Source organism: Hyaena hyaena, unplaced genomic scaffold (assembly GCF_003009895.1).
Source record: "Hyaena hyaena isolate Hyena2069 unplaced genomic scaffold, ASM300989v1 scaffold_601, whole genome shotgun sequence".
Taxonomy (NCBI): domain Eukaryota; kingdom Metazoa; phylum Chordata; class Mammalia; order Carnivora; family Hyaenidae; genus Hyaena; species Hyaena hyaena.
Genome location: NW_024081232.1, coordinates 138,088 through 153,613, shown reverse-complemented (window position 1 = coordinate 153,613; position 15,526 = coordinate 138,088).

The following is a 15,526-nucleotide window of genomic DNA, read 5'->3' as shown; positions in this document are numbered from 1 at the left end:
GTCATTTGTGATTTCACTAAGGATAGCTTTTTGAAAGTTCAAGTGTCTTTGATACCTGGACAGCTTCTTCTCAGAATCTTGGGGATTACATCTTCTGGTCTGGGAGAGTGTTCAGAGTGAATGACTAATTCTACAAAACCAACCACGGCTCCTCTAGATCTGAGAAGCAAAGAAATGACTGAGCACTTAAATACTGTAGGAGGTGATTATGGTTAATATTCTGTGAAAGTTATAGATGGCTTCATACCAAGCATAAAATTAAATAGGTACGTTAAAAACTTTAAAACTTTTTTCATGACTTCAAAACTTTTCAATAAGGTTCAAGCAAATAGTTAATTGTAAATTTGTTCTTTGCCTGAATAAATAAAGCAAGTTGAGCTTCTTTGCATTTAGTAATTAATATTGTGTGATTATTCACATCATGAAAAGACTATTGAGATAGAATTCTGGCCAGACATTGATTTCATATATTACTATTTCAATGACTGTCATAGGAATGAGCTTTTCTTCTCTAATGTTTTTTTACATTTAAGTAATTTGCCAATACTTTTGCAGTACAATACCTTGTACTTAGGATATTTCCCCATTATTAATTGTATATTATCAGATCTATTATCAACTGATGTTATTCAGGACCCATTAGCTATAGTTAAGTGACATTAGTTAGAAACAAAAGTTTTAGAGGCTGGGATTTTAATAATATATTATAAATATAGTATAGAAGTGTTTCCTTATAGGCATATTTGTCAGTTCAGGTCCAAAGTCTATATGCATGATTTCTTGCTGCTGTATGGAGTATAGTTGCCCATGAAAGAAGCAGCAGATTCACAAATCAATGCCCTCAATCAAAAATATTTTATCTGGGCTTTATAACTGGTCAGGGAATAGCAGAGATGTAAAAGCAAAGGTGAAGTTGAAGGAATCAGTGGCTTCTAGAGAATTTCCCTGTATTAAACTTCCTGAAAAGCCCTGTTGTAAGCATTGGTCTTATTTTAAATGTCCAAATTCTTCATGTTGCATTGATAGTAAAGATTTCATAATCGCTGGAGCTTAGTAATTCCAGGAAAAGCATGGACAGTTAGATGGTGAATGTCAGCCATTAATCTATTGTTAGATTTCTTAATATAGCTAATTTGTGGCTCATTTTTGCACTTCTGTTTGTTTCCTCTGTCTACAGTGTATTTTATTAAGTATCGCATGTTCCACATGGTTGGAACCAAATATCCAAACCAAATGTTGGACTTGGATTTCACTAGCCTTTAAAAGACCATGTTTCTGATTGATACTCGCAGGAGTCTGTCTGTGTACCTCATTATCTGCAGTTCTGGAGGATTTTGGTTCATTTCTTCAAGGGCACAAACAGTCTGCACTTTGGGCTTCAGTCTCAATTGTCCTAGAGAATGTGTGCTTCTCCTGATTGATGACCTAGGACCTCTCATTGTCCCTGGATCTCTGTAAGTTGAATTTTATATAAAATCAGGCTGCATTTTAAGGACCAGAGATGCCAAAAAAACACAAAAAAAAAAACAAAAAACGAAAAGCCCCACACAACAAAAACAAAAAACAAACCCAAAAACCAACAACAACCTTCCATGCTGTTCTGCCATCTTGGGCACCTCCCCTGAATTTTATGTAAAACCATCCTATTGGTCAGGATTTGGTTACAGGGAACACAATCTGCTGTACAGTTTTAAGCAGAAAGTAATGTAATCTAGCTTATTAAATAGGCCCCAGAGTTGTTAGCACTCCTGAGAAGCCTCTAAGCCGAGGAGGTAGACACAAGGATGAATTCCCAAAGTCTTGCTACCCAAGTGGGTTGCTGATGGAGCTGCTGCCATGGTCAGGAAGCTGTTTCTGCTAAGTCTTTTTAAAACATTCTTTTTAATACTTATTTTTGAAAAAGAGTGCACGTGCACACAAGAGTGTGGGGGGAGGGGCAGAGAGAGGGAAACACAGAATCTGAAGCAGAATCCAGTCTCTGAGCTATCTGCACAGAGCCTGACGTGGGGCTTGAACTCAGGAACCGTGAGAACCTGAGCCACCTAGGTACCCGTGTTTCTGCTAAACAAATTTTATTTTATTTTATTTTATTTTATTTTATTTTATTTTATTTTATTTTATTTTATTTTATTTTATTATTTTATTTTTAGGAGAGAGAGAGACAGCATGAGCAGGGGAGGGTCAGAGAGAGAGGGAGTCACAGACTGAAACAGGCTCCAGGCTCTGAGCTGGCAGTCAGCACAGAGCCCGACGCGGGGCTCGAACCCACGAACCGCGAGATCATGACCTAAGCGAAAGTCGGACGCTTAACCAACTAAGCCACCTAGGCGCCCCCTCCCCCCAACCCATGTTTCTGTTAAATCTTTAACAACTCTGGGGCCATAGCACTTCTGTATCTGGCACCAACATAAATGATGCCACATGCCCTGTTTCTTTCAGAGCTGCCCTTCTGAACTCAAGTCTTGAGTGCACGTGAGTGGCAGAACTTAAGTCATATCCAGAATCTGTAGCTGCAAAAGACTCTGGGGGGAAAAAAGTTTTTTCCACTTTTGTATCAGAAGGATAACGCAGCGAGATTGGAATAGATGTTCAGCAAGCCAATCCAACTACCAATTGCTACTACCAATAGCCTATATTTAAGTCAGACTTATTTCTTTAAATTTTTAAAATATAATTTATTGTTAAATTGGCTTCCACACAACACCCAGTGCTCATCCCAACAGGTGGCCTCCTCAATGCCTATCATCCACTTTCTCCTCTCCTCTACCCCCATCCACCCTCAGTTTGTTCTCTGTATTTTAGAATCTCTTATGCTTGGCCTCCTCCCTCTCTGTAACTACCCACCCCCCTTCCATTCCCGCATGGTTTTCTGTTAAGTTTCTCAAGGTCCACATGAGTGAAAACGTATGGTATCTGTCTTTCTCTGACTGACTGATTTCATTCAGCATAATACCTTCCAATTCCATCTACGTTGCTGCAAATTGCATGATTTCATTCCTTCTCATTGCCAAGTAGTATTCCATTGTATATATAAACCACATCTTTATCCATTCATCAGTTGAAGGACATTTAGGCTCTTTCCATAATTTGGCTATTGTTGAAAGTGCTGCTATAAACATTGGGGTACATGTGCCTCTATGCATCAGCACTCTTGTATCCCTTGGGTAAATTCCTAGTAGTGCTATTGCTGGGTCATAGGATAGTTCCATTTTTATTTTTTTGAAGAACCTCCACACTGTTTTCCAGAATGGCTGCACCAGTTTACATTCCCACCAATGGTGCAAGAGGGTTCCCGTTTTTCCACATCCTCGCCAGTAAGTCAGACTTATTTTTAAGTAATCCAGCTTCCCTAATTGGTAAAAGACCAGCCAGCCCTTTTTGGCATGATGTATATAGTAAGGAGACAGACAGAACCTATTTATATAGATTGGTAAACTATTTTTGAAAATTCATTCTTTTAAAAATAAAATCCACGGTGGGCCACCTGGGTGGCTCATCAGTTGAGTGTCTGACTCTTGATTTCGGCTCAGGTCATCATCCTAGGGTCATGGGATGAGGATCTATGCTGAGTGTGGAGTCTGCTTAAGATTTTCTCTTTCTCCCTCTGCCCTCCCTCCCTCCCTACCCAGTTCACGTGCTCACTCATGCTCACACATGTGCACTCACTCTCTAAAATAAATAAATAAAATAAAATTGCTGGTTTAATGAAAAAGAAATAGTAAATCTTTTGTTGAGGTTTATGTGAAAGTTGATGAAATGGAGATAGGATAAAACAGTACCACTCAGATTCCATCGCCTTAAGACAAAAGAATCTACATTAGAGGATTTTATTCTTAAAAATTAAAAAAAAGTGGGGTTTATAGTTTATCCATTGACTTGTGTGGCATGAGGACCTTGTTGGTGCATTCCTTTCTCTTTGGTGATATGACCCATACCAGTCTGCTTATTAGTTTTGGACTCAGTGGACAGTCATCCCCTGTATTTTTGTTTCATTTGCATTTTGCTTTCCCTATTGGGTGAATGTTATAGCTTTCTTTTCCTTAAAAAAAAATCCTTTGTCCCTACACAAATGGTGGTTTGCTTGAAAGAATTTTATTAGGCTTACTTCATTATTATAGAGTATCTCAGTGCAAAGGATATATACAAATCATGTTAAGGAATTGATAGACTGTTAATTGAGCTAAACGAGCAAATGACTTTTTTGTCTCCCTCTTGTCTATGCTGAAGCATCTTTTCAGTGAATTACATATTACTTTCCAAACTGGATTTTATAAGTAATGCTAAACGGTAGTGATTTTCCCTTATTTGTACTAAGCACTGATCTAAGTGAACACTTATTCTCCTTTAATTATTTTAGTCACTGACTCTTAATTAGTATAATTCCATCCCTGATTGTTTGGTTGTTAAGGCACTATACTAGTTTAGACATTTTCATCATAGGTATTTTCATTTTTGTTTTAAAAATTGTAGTTAATTTGTTTTAAATGCTCCATACACTGAGAAATTAATGCTGCTGGAAATCTCTTGGCTCTAAGACATAAAGCTGGATGAAAGTATCAGTTATATCTTTTAATATGCTACAAACAAGCCCTGCACTTAGAATTTCTTTTTGGCTAGAAAATGTTATAGAATGTATAACATCTTCAGTTTTTGGAAAAGTTTGGGATTCTCTAAGCCTGTCCTTCTTGCAACATGGTGGTAAAGTGTTTTGTATCTAATAGCATCAGCTTCTTTTTCCTTCTTTTCCAGTTCAGATTATTTTGTTATCTGCAACAGAAATAGTTAATGCATGTAATCATATCAAATTAAGTAATACATTAAAGAACATTAGAGAAAAATGGCTCATAATGGGAGACAACATTGTAAATGAAATATTACATAAGGAAATGGAAGTTATGCAGACTTGGGTGCTAGACTAGCTCCACTTACAGGTTAGATAAATTACTTTTCTGCATTCTGTTGCTTCATGTCTTAAATGGGGAATAATAATATTTACTTGTTGTGAAGTTGTTGCAAGGATTAAATTAGGTAATATACCTAAAATGCTTAGCATATTATTTGGAACATAGTAAATATTTAATAAGTTTATTATTGTTATTGGTACACATCCAGAGTTTTCACAAGCTGGTAGAGAGGTTTGTGAATATGATAGGAGCTAGGTAGAAGTGCCTGATTTGCCTTTTCCCATCTTCCCATTTCAATAATGTTGAAGAATGTGGAAAACTAGAATGTTTGGCAATAATCTGCTCTGCTTGAGATGGAATTTCCCCCATAGATAAAATATATAATTTTCTGAAAAAAATTACTCAAATTGATTCAGTGTGAGTAGAAAACCTGATTGCTTAATAACCATGGAGGATTTCCCTTCATCTACTAAATGACTCTGTACAGACAGAAAAGGTAAGGTTTTTGTTTTAGAAAAAGATAATTTCTATTTTATAGAAACTATTTTATTTTATTTATTTATTTTTTTTACCAGATAACAGATAGATTTACTTAATGCATTTTCATTGCTTATGGACTTCTGTCCCACAATACTTGATGGACTAGGGACACAGGAGGCAAAGGCAAGAAAGAACAATTCTGTGAGAAAAAGGATTTTAAATGAGTCCTCCCATCCCCCACTTTGTTTGTTTGTTTGTTTGTTTAGCAATACCTGACCTTTTAGAGAGGGAGACTCTTAAATCCTGCAGCAAAAAACAGACAAAATGTGAGAGACAGAGACAGAAAAAGAGACAGGGATAACCATAGTAAGAGACAAACGGTTGGAGAAGTCAGTGGGTCTGTAACTCCAAGTTCTATGACTTCCTCAAACCCAAGTCAGAAAGTGTCCATCAAATGCATCACTTTCCAGGCTTAAGAATAATGTACATTCCATTTGTACATGATATTGAGTAAAAGAATAGGTTATAATTTTTTTTAAGTTTTTATTTCAATTCCAGGTAGTTAACATACAGTGTTATATTAGTTTTGGGTGTACAATATGGTAATTCAACGGTTTCATACAACACCAGGTCCTCATCACAAGTGCCCTCCTTAATCCCCATCACCTATTTAACCCATCCCCACCCACCTCCCTTCTGGTAACCATGAGTTTGTGGTTTGTTCTTGGTAATTAAGAATCTATTTCTTGGTTTGTTTCTCTCTCTCTCTTTTTCCTTTGCTCATTTGTTGTGTTTCTTAAATTCCACATATGAATGAAATCATGTGATATATGTCTTCCTCTGCCTGACTTATTTCACTTAGCATAATCTCTCTAGCTCCATCCATGTCATTGCAAATGGCAAGATTTCATTCCTTTCTACAGTTAGTATCACATCTTCTTTATCCATTCATCAGTCACTACAGTTAGTATCACATCTTCTTTATCCTTTCATCAGTCACTGTATACTTCAGCTACTTACATAATTTGGTTATTGTAGATAATACTGTTACAAACATTGGGGTGCATGTATCCTTTTGAATTAACATTTTGTTAATTTATTTATTTTGAGAGAGAGAACACAGGGGAGGGGCAGAGACAGAAGGAGAGAGAGAATCCTATGCAGGCTTCACACTAACAGCACAGATCCCAATGGGGGGCTCAAACCCAAGCACCATGAGATCATGACCTGAGCTGAAATCAAGAGCCTGACGCTTAACTGACTGATCCACACAGGTACCCCAAATTAGTATTTTTTAAGATGTTATTTTATTATTTTTTTAAATTTAATGTTTATTTTAGAAGGAGAGAGAGAGAGAGAGACAGAGAGCGAGCACGGTGGAGGGGCGGAGAGAGAAGGAGACACAGAATCCAAAGCAAGCTCCAGGCTCTGAGCTCTCAGCACAGAGCCCAACATGGGACTTGAGCTCATGAGCTATGAGATCATGACCTGAACTGAAATCGGACACTTAACCAACTAAGCCACCCAGGTGCCCCAAGATTTTATTTTTAGGTAATCTCTACTTGCAATGTGGGGCTTGAACTCACAACCCTGAGGTCAAGAGTTGCATGCTGTACTAGCTGAGTCAGCCATGCACCCCTGAATTAGTATTTTTGTATTCTTTGGATAAATACTTAGTAGCACAATTTGCTGGATCCTAGGGTAGTTCTATTTTTAACTTTTTGAGGAACCTCCATAAAGGTAGGTTATAAATTTATATCATTCTATATTAATATATTTTATTGTGGTAAAATATACACAGCACAACATTTAGAATTTTAGTTATTTTTAAGGGTGCAATTCAGTGACATTAAATAAATTTGTGCAACTATCACCATTATCTATCTCCAGGAATTTTTCATCATTCCAAATTCATTCCATTTAAGCAATAACACCCCTGTTCCTATATACCCAGTCCCTGGTAACCATTGTTCCACTTTCTGTTCCTATGAATTTGACTATTCTAGGTACCTTGTACGAGTGGAATCAGACAATGTTTGTTTTTTTGCATTTGGATTATTTCATTTAGCATAATGTCTTCAAGTTTCATCTGTGTTATTGCATTATCAGAATCTCAATTTCTTTTTTTTCTTTTTTTTTTATTGTCAAATTAGTTTCCACATAACACCCAGTGCTCATCCCCACAAGTGCCCTCCTCCATGCCCAAGCCCCCTCCCCCCCACATCCACCCGTCCTCAGTTTTTGTCAGCATTCAAGAGTCTCTCATGGTTTGCCTCTCTCCCTTTCCCCCACCATTTCCGCCCTTCTTCTCCCCCTTGTTCCTCCATCAAGTTCCTCCTAATCCTCCTATACGTGCAAACATATGATATTTGTCCTTCTCTGCCTGACTTATTGCGCTCAGCTTATAGAAACTATTTTAGAGCATTGAGACATCAGGCTAAACTATCAATTACTTTACGAGTGTGGTAAACTTAATAAGATTTGAATACTTGAACAGATTTGGATATAAATATCATCTTGATGGGATATCATTAAAATAGTGTATTCAAAATGCACTTAATATCATGAGAAAATGTAACTTTATTTTCAGCAGGATCCATTTTGTTAATATTTTTTTCCCTTTTAAGTATTTATTTCAATTTTATTTAGTTAAAATACAGTGTATGTTAGTTTCAGTTATACAATATAGTGATTTAACAATTTCATACATCACCCAGTGCTCATCATGACAAGTGCATTCCTTAATCCCCATCACCTCTTTAACCCAGCCTCTCATCCCCCTCACCCCACTCTGGTAACCATCAATTTGCTCTCTATAGTTAAGAGTTTATTTCTTGGTTTGCCTCTATTTTCCCCCCTTTGTTCATTTATTTTGTTTCTTAAATTCCACACGTGAGTGAGATTGTATAGTATTTGTCTTTCTCTGACTTATTTCACTTAGCATAATGCTCGCTAGCTCCATTCATGTTGTTGCAAATGTCAAGATTTCATTCTTTTTTAATGGCTGAGTAGTATTCCATTTTATAAATATACCACATCTTCTTTATCCTTTCATCAGTTGATGGAAACCTGGGTTGCTTCCATATCTTGGCTATTGTAAATAATGCTGTTATGAACACAAGAATCCATGTATTCTTTTGAATTAGTGAGTTTGTATTCTTTGGGTAAATGCCCAGTAGTGCAATTGCTGGATCATAGGGCTGTTGAATTTTTAACTTTTTGAAGAACTTCCACATTGTTTTCCATAGTGGTGCACAATATGCATTCCTAACAACAGTGCAGTTGGGTTCCTTTTTCTGCATCCTCGCCAGCACCTGTTGTTTCTTGTGTCATTAATTTTAGCCATTCTGACAGGTGTGAAGTGATATCTCATTGTAGTTTTGATTTATATTTCCCTGATGATTAGTGATGTTGTGTATCTTTTCACGTGTGTATTGGCCACCTGGGCGTCAGCTTTGGAAAAATGTCTATTCATGTCTTCTGCCCATTTTTAAATTGGATTATTCATTTTGGTGTGTGAGTTTTGGAAGTTTTTTATACATTTTGGATACCAACCCTTTTCAGATATATCATTTGCAAATATCTTCTCCTATTTCATAGGCTGCCTTTTAGTTTTGTTGATTGTTTCATTTGCTGTGCAGACGTTTTTATTTTGATATAGTCCCAATAGTTTATTTTTGCTTTTGTTTTCCTTGCCTCAGGAGACATATCTAGGAAAAATTTGCTATGGAGTAAAAATATATATATATATAAAGTAATACTATAAATACTAACAATGGTAAAATCTAGGTAGTATAATTGTGGGTGATTTTGTTGTTCTCTCTTGTACTTTTGTCCATTTTCCAAATCTCAACAATGATTATGCATTATTTCTATACTCAGAAAAGGAACATTATTCAAAACAAAGAAAACAACTCAAAACAAAAAAAAAAACCCATTATTCAAAACTATATCAAAATATAATCATGAAGGATATAATAAATCTTAAAATATTTATGAAAAAAGATTGTTTAGACAATTTCACCTGGCAAACTCTGTCTTTAGAGACATTAGGGAAGTCTTCTTTTAATTTTTTTCTTCATTTTCTAATTAGTTCCTTAAAAAATTAAAAAGAATTAAAAAAAATTTTTTTAAATGTTTTATTTATTTCTAGGAGAGAGAGAGAGAGACAGCGTGAGCAGGGGAGGGTCAGAGAGAGAGGGATTTACAGACTCTGAAACAGGCTCCAGGCTCTGAGCTGGCAGTCAGCACAGAGCCCGACACGGGGCTCGAACCCACGAACCGCGAGATCATGACCCAAGTGAAAGTCGGACGCTTAACCAACTAAGCCACCCAGGCGCCCCAAAATTAAAAAGAATTTTTTAAGCAAATGAATCGTATCTGGTAGAAGCTATGGAGGAACTGAATTTGGGATTGAACAGTGTTCTCTAGGTGACCAACAGGCTTCCTGTTTTAATTTTTTGGTCTGTTACCCATAATGTGACAAAAGTGGAAGAAGTCTTGTTTATTGAAAATTTAAAAGCCAATAACTTCTATCGAAAGTTTAAGGTAGGAACACAAATTCAGTAAATTAGACAATGCTGTTAGACATTTAAAAATGATTTAATATAGCAAATAGGAAAATTCTATATGGAACTTGGATTTCTTTCTGAAGTAACAAACTGAATTTTAAGCTATAGAGGCTTGCACAAAATAGGCACACAAATAGTACACAAAAATTTGTTTTAAAGCTTGATTAATTTATATTCCACTCACCTAATGCTTCAAAGAGATTTCACCTGGAAGAATTTTAGAGTATTTATTGTCCTTTTTGTTCTTAGAATTAACAGATAATATCCTCTTTCCTGTGTAAGATCATTGTAAGTTTCTCAATATTTTACAACTTTAAAAATGTATTTATATTACTTGAATTTCAAAACTGGTATTATAAGGACTATTCGAAGATTCTATTAGGAATTTTTGGATAATTTTGGTCACATGTATTAATTGCTAGTAAGAAATTTTTAGGTTTTACCTTATTGAGAAGAAAGAAAAAATTTTTAAATAATGTGTAATAAATAGTTAATAAATACAATAATTTAAAATATTCAGATTCTGAAGATACTGTGTAGGGGAAAAATCACTTGAGATTTTAATATCCAAAGATAAACATTGTTAATATTTTATTGTACATACTTCCAGGAGTATTCCTGTTTGTGTACTTACATATTTTAACAAATTGTGATCCAGCTCAATAAATTGCTTTAGATTTTGATTTTTTTCATTTAACAGTATAGGTGTTTCTAATGTCACAAATGTTTTTCCACAACATAATTTTAATCATTAAGTATTATTCCCTCTGATATCATAACTTATATATACTGGAAATTGAGGTTTTAAACTTGCCAGTGTTATAAATAACATGGTGATAGAGTTTTTCTTTTCCCATTAAAGGAATACAAATCCCTTAAAGACATACAAATATAAAAAAAGATCTATCAATTCATTATTAGAAAAATGATTTTTAAATTACTTTCTCTAAGAATCTTAAGGTATAAAACAGAAAACTTGATTTTTGTTATATTTATTTTTATAAATTTATAGACTGTGAAGGAAAATATAGGAAAGAACTAATTCTAAGGTATATTAGAGAAATTACAAAAAAGCCTATTAGAAGAATGTTGTAGGCAGACTTCTAAGATGGTTCCCAATGATTCCCTCACCCCCCTCTTCCTACTGATATTTGTGTCTTTGTTTAATCTTCTCCCCTTGAGTGTGACTTGGTTCTAAGCAATAGCTATGGCAAAGGTCTGTCACTTCTGTAATTCAGTTACAATATTGTGACTTCTTTCTTGTTACCAGATCCTCATTGTTGTCTTCTTGGCTTGCATACTTTGATAAAATAAGCTGCTCTGTTGAAGAGGTACATGTAGCAAGGAAATGACAGAAATTTCTGGCTAGCAGCCATTAAGAAATTGAGGTTTTTATTTTTAGTCCAACATCCTGTGATGAACTGAATGCTGCCCACAAGCACTGAATGAGTTTGGTGAGTTGATCCTTCCCCAGTTGAACCTTCAGATGAGACTGTAGATCCTGGGCCAACTTCTTGACTGAGAGACCATGAAGCACAGGATCTAGATTAGCTGTGCCCAGATTCATGACTGATGGAAACTGTGAGATAATGAGTGTACATTATTCAAACTGCTTAGTGTTGGGGTATATTGTTACATAGAATTAGAAAGTAATACAGAATTTAATTAGAAAGAAGGGGCAAGAAGAAATTCAAAGAACAGGGAGGGGACCAAGATAGTGGAGCAGCATGGGATGTTTTTTGTGTCTCTTTTCCCTGAAATGCAGCTAGATCAACATCAAACCATCTTGCACATCTAGAAAATTGATCTGAGGATTAATTCAACAATTGGCATAACTTGAACCACAGAACTTGGCAGGTATGCAACATGGAGACGTGAACTGGGGGAGAGAGAAGCCATGAAGGGTAGGAATCTGTTTTCGCTTGCAGAGAGATGATGGAGATGGGGGAGAGTACAGGAAAAGCACCCCTTCCACCCTTTCCCCCCAACGCAGCTGGAGAGAAAGAGTGAAAACACCCATAAGACACTAAACTAGAAAGGGAGAAAGGAGAATGTTTGGATACCATTAAGGCTCTATGAACAGGGGAGCACAGTCTACAACTCTGCAGTTTGATACCTGGCAGAGCTCTGGTGGGAAGGATGAATCCCCAAGAGCAGACAGCAAGGTCTGAGGGGTCCTCAGGCTACACAGGGAGAGGTGATTCTCCTGCTGAGAGGACATTTGGTAGAGGCTATGTGGCCTCTCCACAGTCAAAGGTCCCAGCGGACCCTGGAGAACAGCCATGTTGCTGGTGTTGAAATAAGAACTTTAAGAGGTGGTGAAGCCTGGTGCCAGATGTGTGTTGTGATTAACCATAATCCCTGAAACACTACTGCAACACGATTGTGTGAACTTTTTCTGGGGTAGGCTGGCACCCAGATGCAGTCTCTGAGTGGTGCAGTTGTGTGAGTGTTCCCAGAGGTGGGCTGGCACCTGGCATTGCTTGTCGAGACCCTCCTCCAGCGGGTCTGAGCAGGTAAACTTGCAGGGTGCTCAGAAGTGAGGGGTTTGGAAAAACAGCTCCATGTGAGATAAAACTCAGGAGGGAGGTGCCGCCTGGCAGGCTGACAACTTGGTTGTGGACAGGATAGTAGCAAGGAGTGGATGGAGGCTGGAGACAAAGGAGGGGTGTTTGAAGGCTGGTTGGTGAGAGCAGAGTCCTGATGCTAGAGACTGGGTAGCTGGATGGCTCCATTTTCACCTCTCCTGCACATGCTCATACACACGCCACAATGATTGGCCTCAGTAAGGTAAGCAGAGCCATCGAGTGGAGAATGGAGCTGTTACACCAAACCCCATCCAACTGTGCCAGGTGTGCTCTAGAGGAACACCACAAGTCTCTCCACCTATTTTATCGACTATAAAGTGCTTTATAGTTTGACTTCAGGGGAAACTGGATGTAATTACAGTCATATTCCATTCTGTTCACCAGTCCATCTATTCAATTATTTTCTTCCTTATTCTTGAATACAGAAAGAGAAAATTTTATTTTTTTCTTCTGTTTTTATAAAAAAAGATTTTTCTTGAATTTTTCTACTAATTGTGTTACTTTTTTGTAATTTTTAAAAATTCTGTCTTTAAGCCAGGGACTTAATCAACACAGATAGAAGCAAGATGTCTGAACCAGAATTTAGAATCACGATAATAAGAATACTTCCTGGGGTTGAAAAAAAGCACAGAATCAGTTTCTGCGAAAACAAAATAGAATCTTGTCAGGACAAAATTAAAAATGCTATAGCTGAGATGCAATATTGAATGGATGCCACAGTGGCAAGTATGGATGAAGCAGAGCACTGAATCAGTGATATAGAGGACAAACTTATGGAGAATAACGAAGCAGTAAAAAAAAAAAAAAAGAGGGAAACTCAGGCAAAAGAGCACAATATATGAATTAGAGAACTCAGTGACTCATTAAAAGGAAATAACACCCAAATCATAGGGGTCCCAGAAGATGAAGAGAGAGGAAAAAAAGGGATAGAAGGTTTATGTGAACAAATCATAGCAGAAAACTTTCCTAACCTGGAGAAATACACAGACATCAAAATTCAGGAAGCATACAGAACTCCCATTAGATTCAACAAAAACCAACCATCACCAAGGCATATCGTAGTCAAATTCAGAAAATACACAGACAAGGAAAGAATCATGAAAGCAGCAAGGGAAAAATAGTCCTTAACCACAAGGGAAAACAGATCAAGTTCATAGCAGACCTATCCACAGAAATCTGGCAGGCCAGAAAGGAGTGGCAGGATATATTCAATGTGCTGAATCGGAATAATCTGCAGCCAAGAATTGTTTATCTAGCAAGGCTGTCATTCAAAATAGGAGAGATAAAAAGTTTCCCAGACAAAGACTAAAGGAATTTGTGACTGCTAAACCAGCCTTGCAAGAAATTTTAAGGGGGACTCCCTGAGAGGAGAAATGATGAAACAAAACAAAAAAGATCAAAAGCAACAAAGACTAAAAAGGACGAGAGAACACACCAGAAATTCCAACTCTACAAGCACCACAATGGCAATAAATTCATATCTTTCAATACTCACTGTAAATATCAATGGAATAAATGCTCCCATCAAAAGACATAGGGTATCAAAATGGGTAAGAAAACAAGATCTATATGCTGTTTACAAGAGACCCATTTTAGACCTAAAAACGCATTAGATTGAAAATAGGGATGGAGAACCATCTATCATGCTAATGGTCACCAAAAGAAAGCTGGAGTAGCCAAACTTATATCAGACCATCAAAATTTAAAAGTAAAGGGGCACCTGGGTGGCTTAGTCGGTTAAGCGTCCGACTTTCGCTTAGGTCATGACCTCGCGGTTCGTGGGTTCGAGCCCTGCGTGGGGCTCTGTGCTGACTGCCAGCTCAGAGCCTGGAGCCTGTTTCAGAGTCTGTGACTCCCTCTCTCTCTGACCCTCCCCTGCTCACGCTCTCTCTCTCTCTCTCTCTCCTAGAAATAAATAAAACATTTTAAAAAAATTTTTTAAAAATTTAAAAGTAAAGACTATAATAAGAGATGAAGGGCATTATATCATAATTAAGAGGACTATCCACCAAGATGACCCAACAATTTTAAATATCTATGCCCTCAACTTGAAAGCACCCAAATGTATAAATCGATCACAAGCATACAGAAACTCATTGATAATACCATAATAGTAGGGGACTTCAACACCCCATTTACAGCAACGGACAGATCATCTAAGCAGAAAATCGACAAGGAAACAATGGCTTTGAGTGACACACTGGACCGGGTGGATTTAACAGATATATTCAAAACATTTCACCCTAAAGCAGCAGAATACACATTCTCCTCAAGTTCACATGGAACATTCTCCAGAATAGATCACATACTGGGACACAAATCAGCCCTCAAGTACAAAAAGATTGAGATCATACCATGCATACTTTCAGACCACAACGCTATGAAACTCCAAATCAACTGCAAGAAGAAATTTGTAAAGACAACAAAATACTTGGAGACTAAAATATCCTACTAAAGAATGAATGGGCTAACCAAGAAGTTAAAGAGGAAATTAAAAAGTACATAAAAGCCAATGAAAATGATAACACCACAGCCAAAACCTCTGAGATGCCACAAAGGTGGTCATAAGAGGGAAGTATATAGTATTCTAGACCTTCCTAAAGAAGGAAGAAAGGTCTCAGATACACAACCTAACATTACACCTTAAAGAGCTGGGGAAAAAAAAAAACGCAACAGCAAATAAAACCCAAAACAGCAGAAGAAGGGAAATAATAAAGATTGGAGCAGAAATCAATGCTATAGAAATAAAAAACAAAACAAAACAGTAGAACAGGTCAATTAAACCAGGAGCTGGTTCTTTGAAAGAAATAACAAAATTGATAAACTCCTAGTCAGTTTGGTCAAAAGAACAAGGAAAGGACCCAAATAAGTAAAATTAAGAATGAAAGAGGAGATACCACAATCAACACTGCAGAAATGCAAACAATAGAGAATATTATGAGCAATTATATGCCAAAAATTGGGCACTCTGGGAGAAATGGAC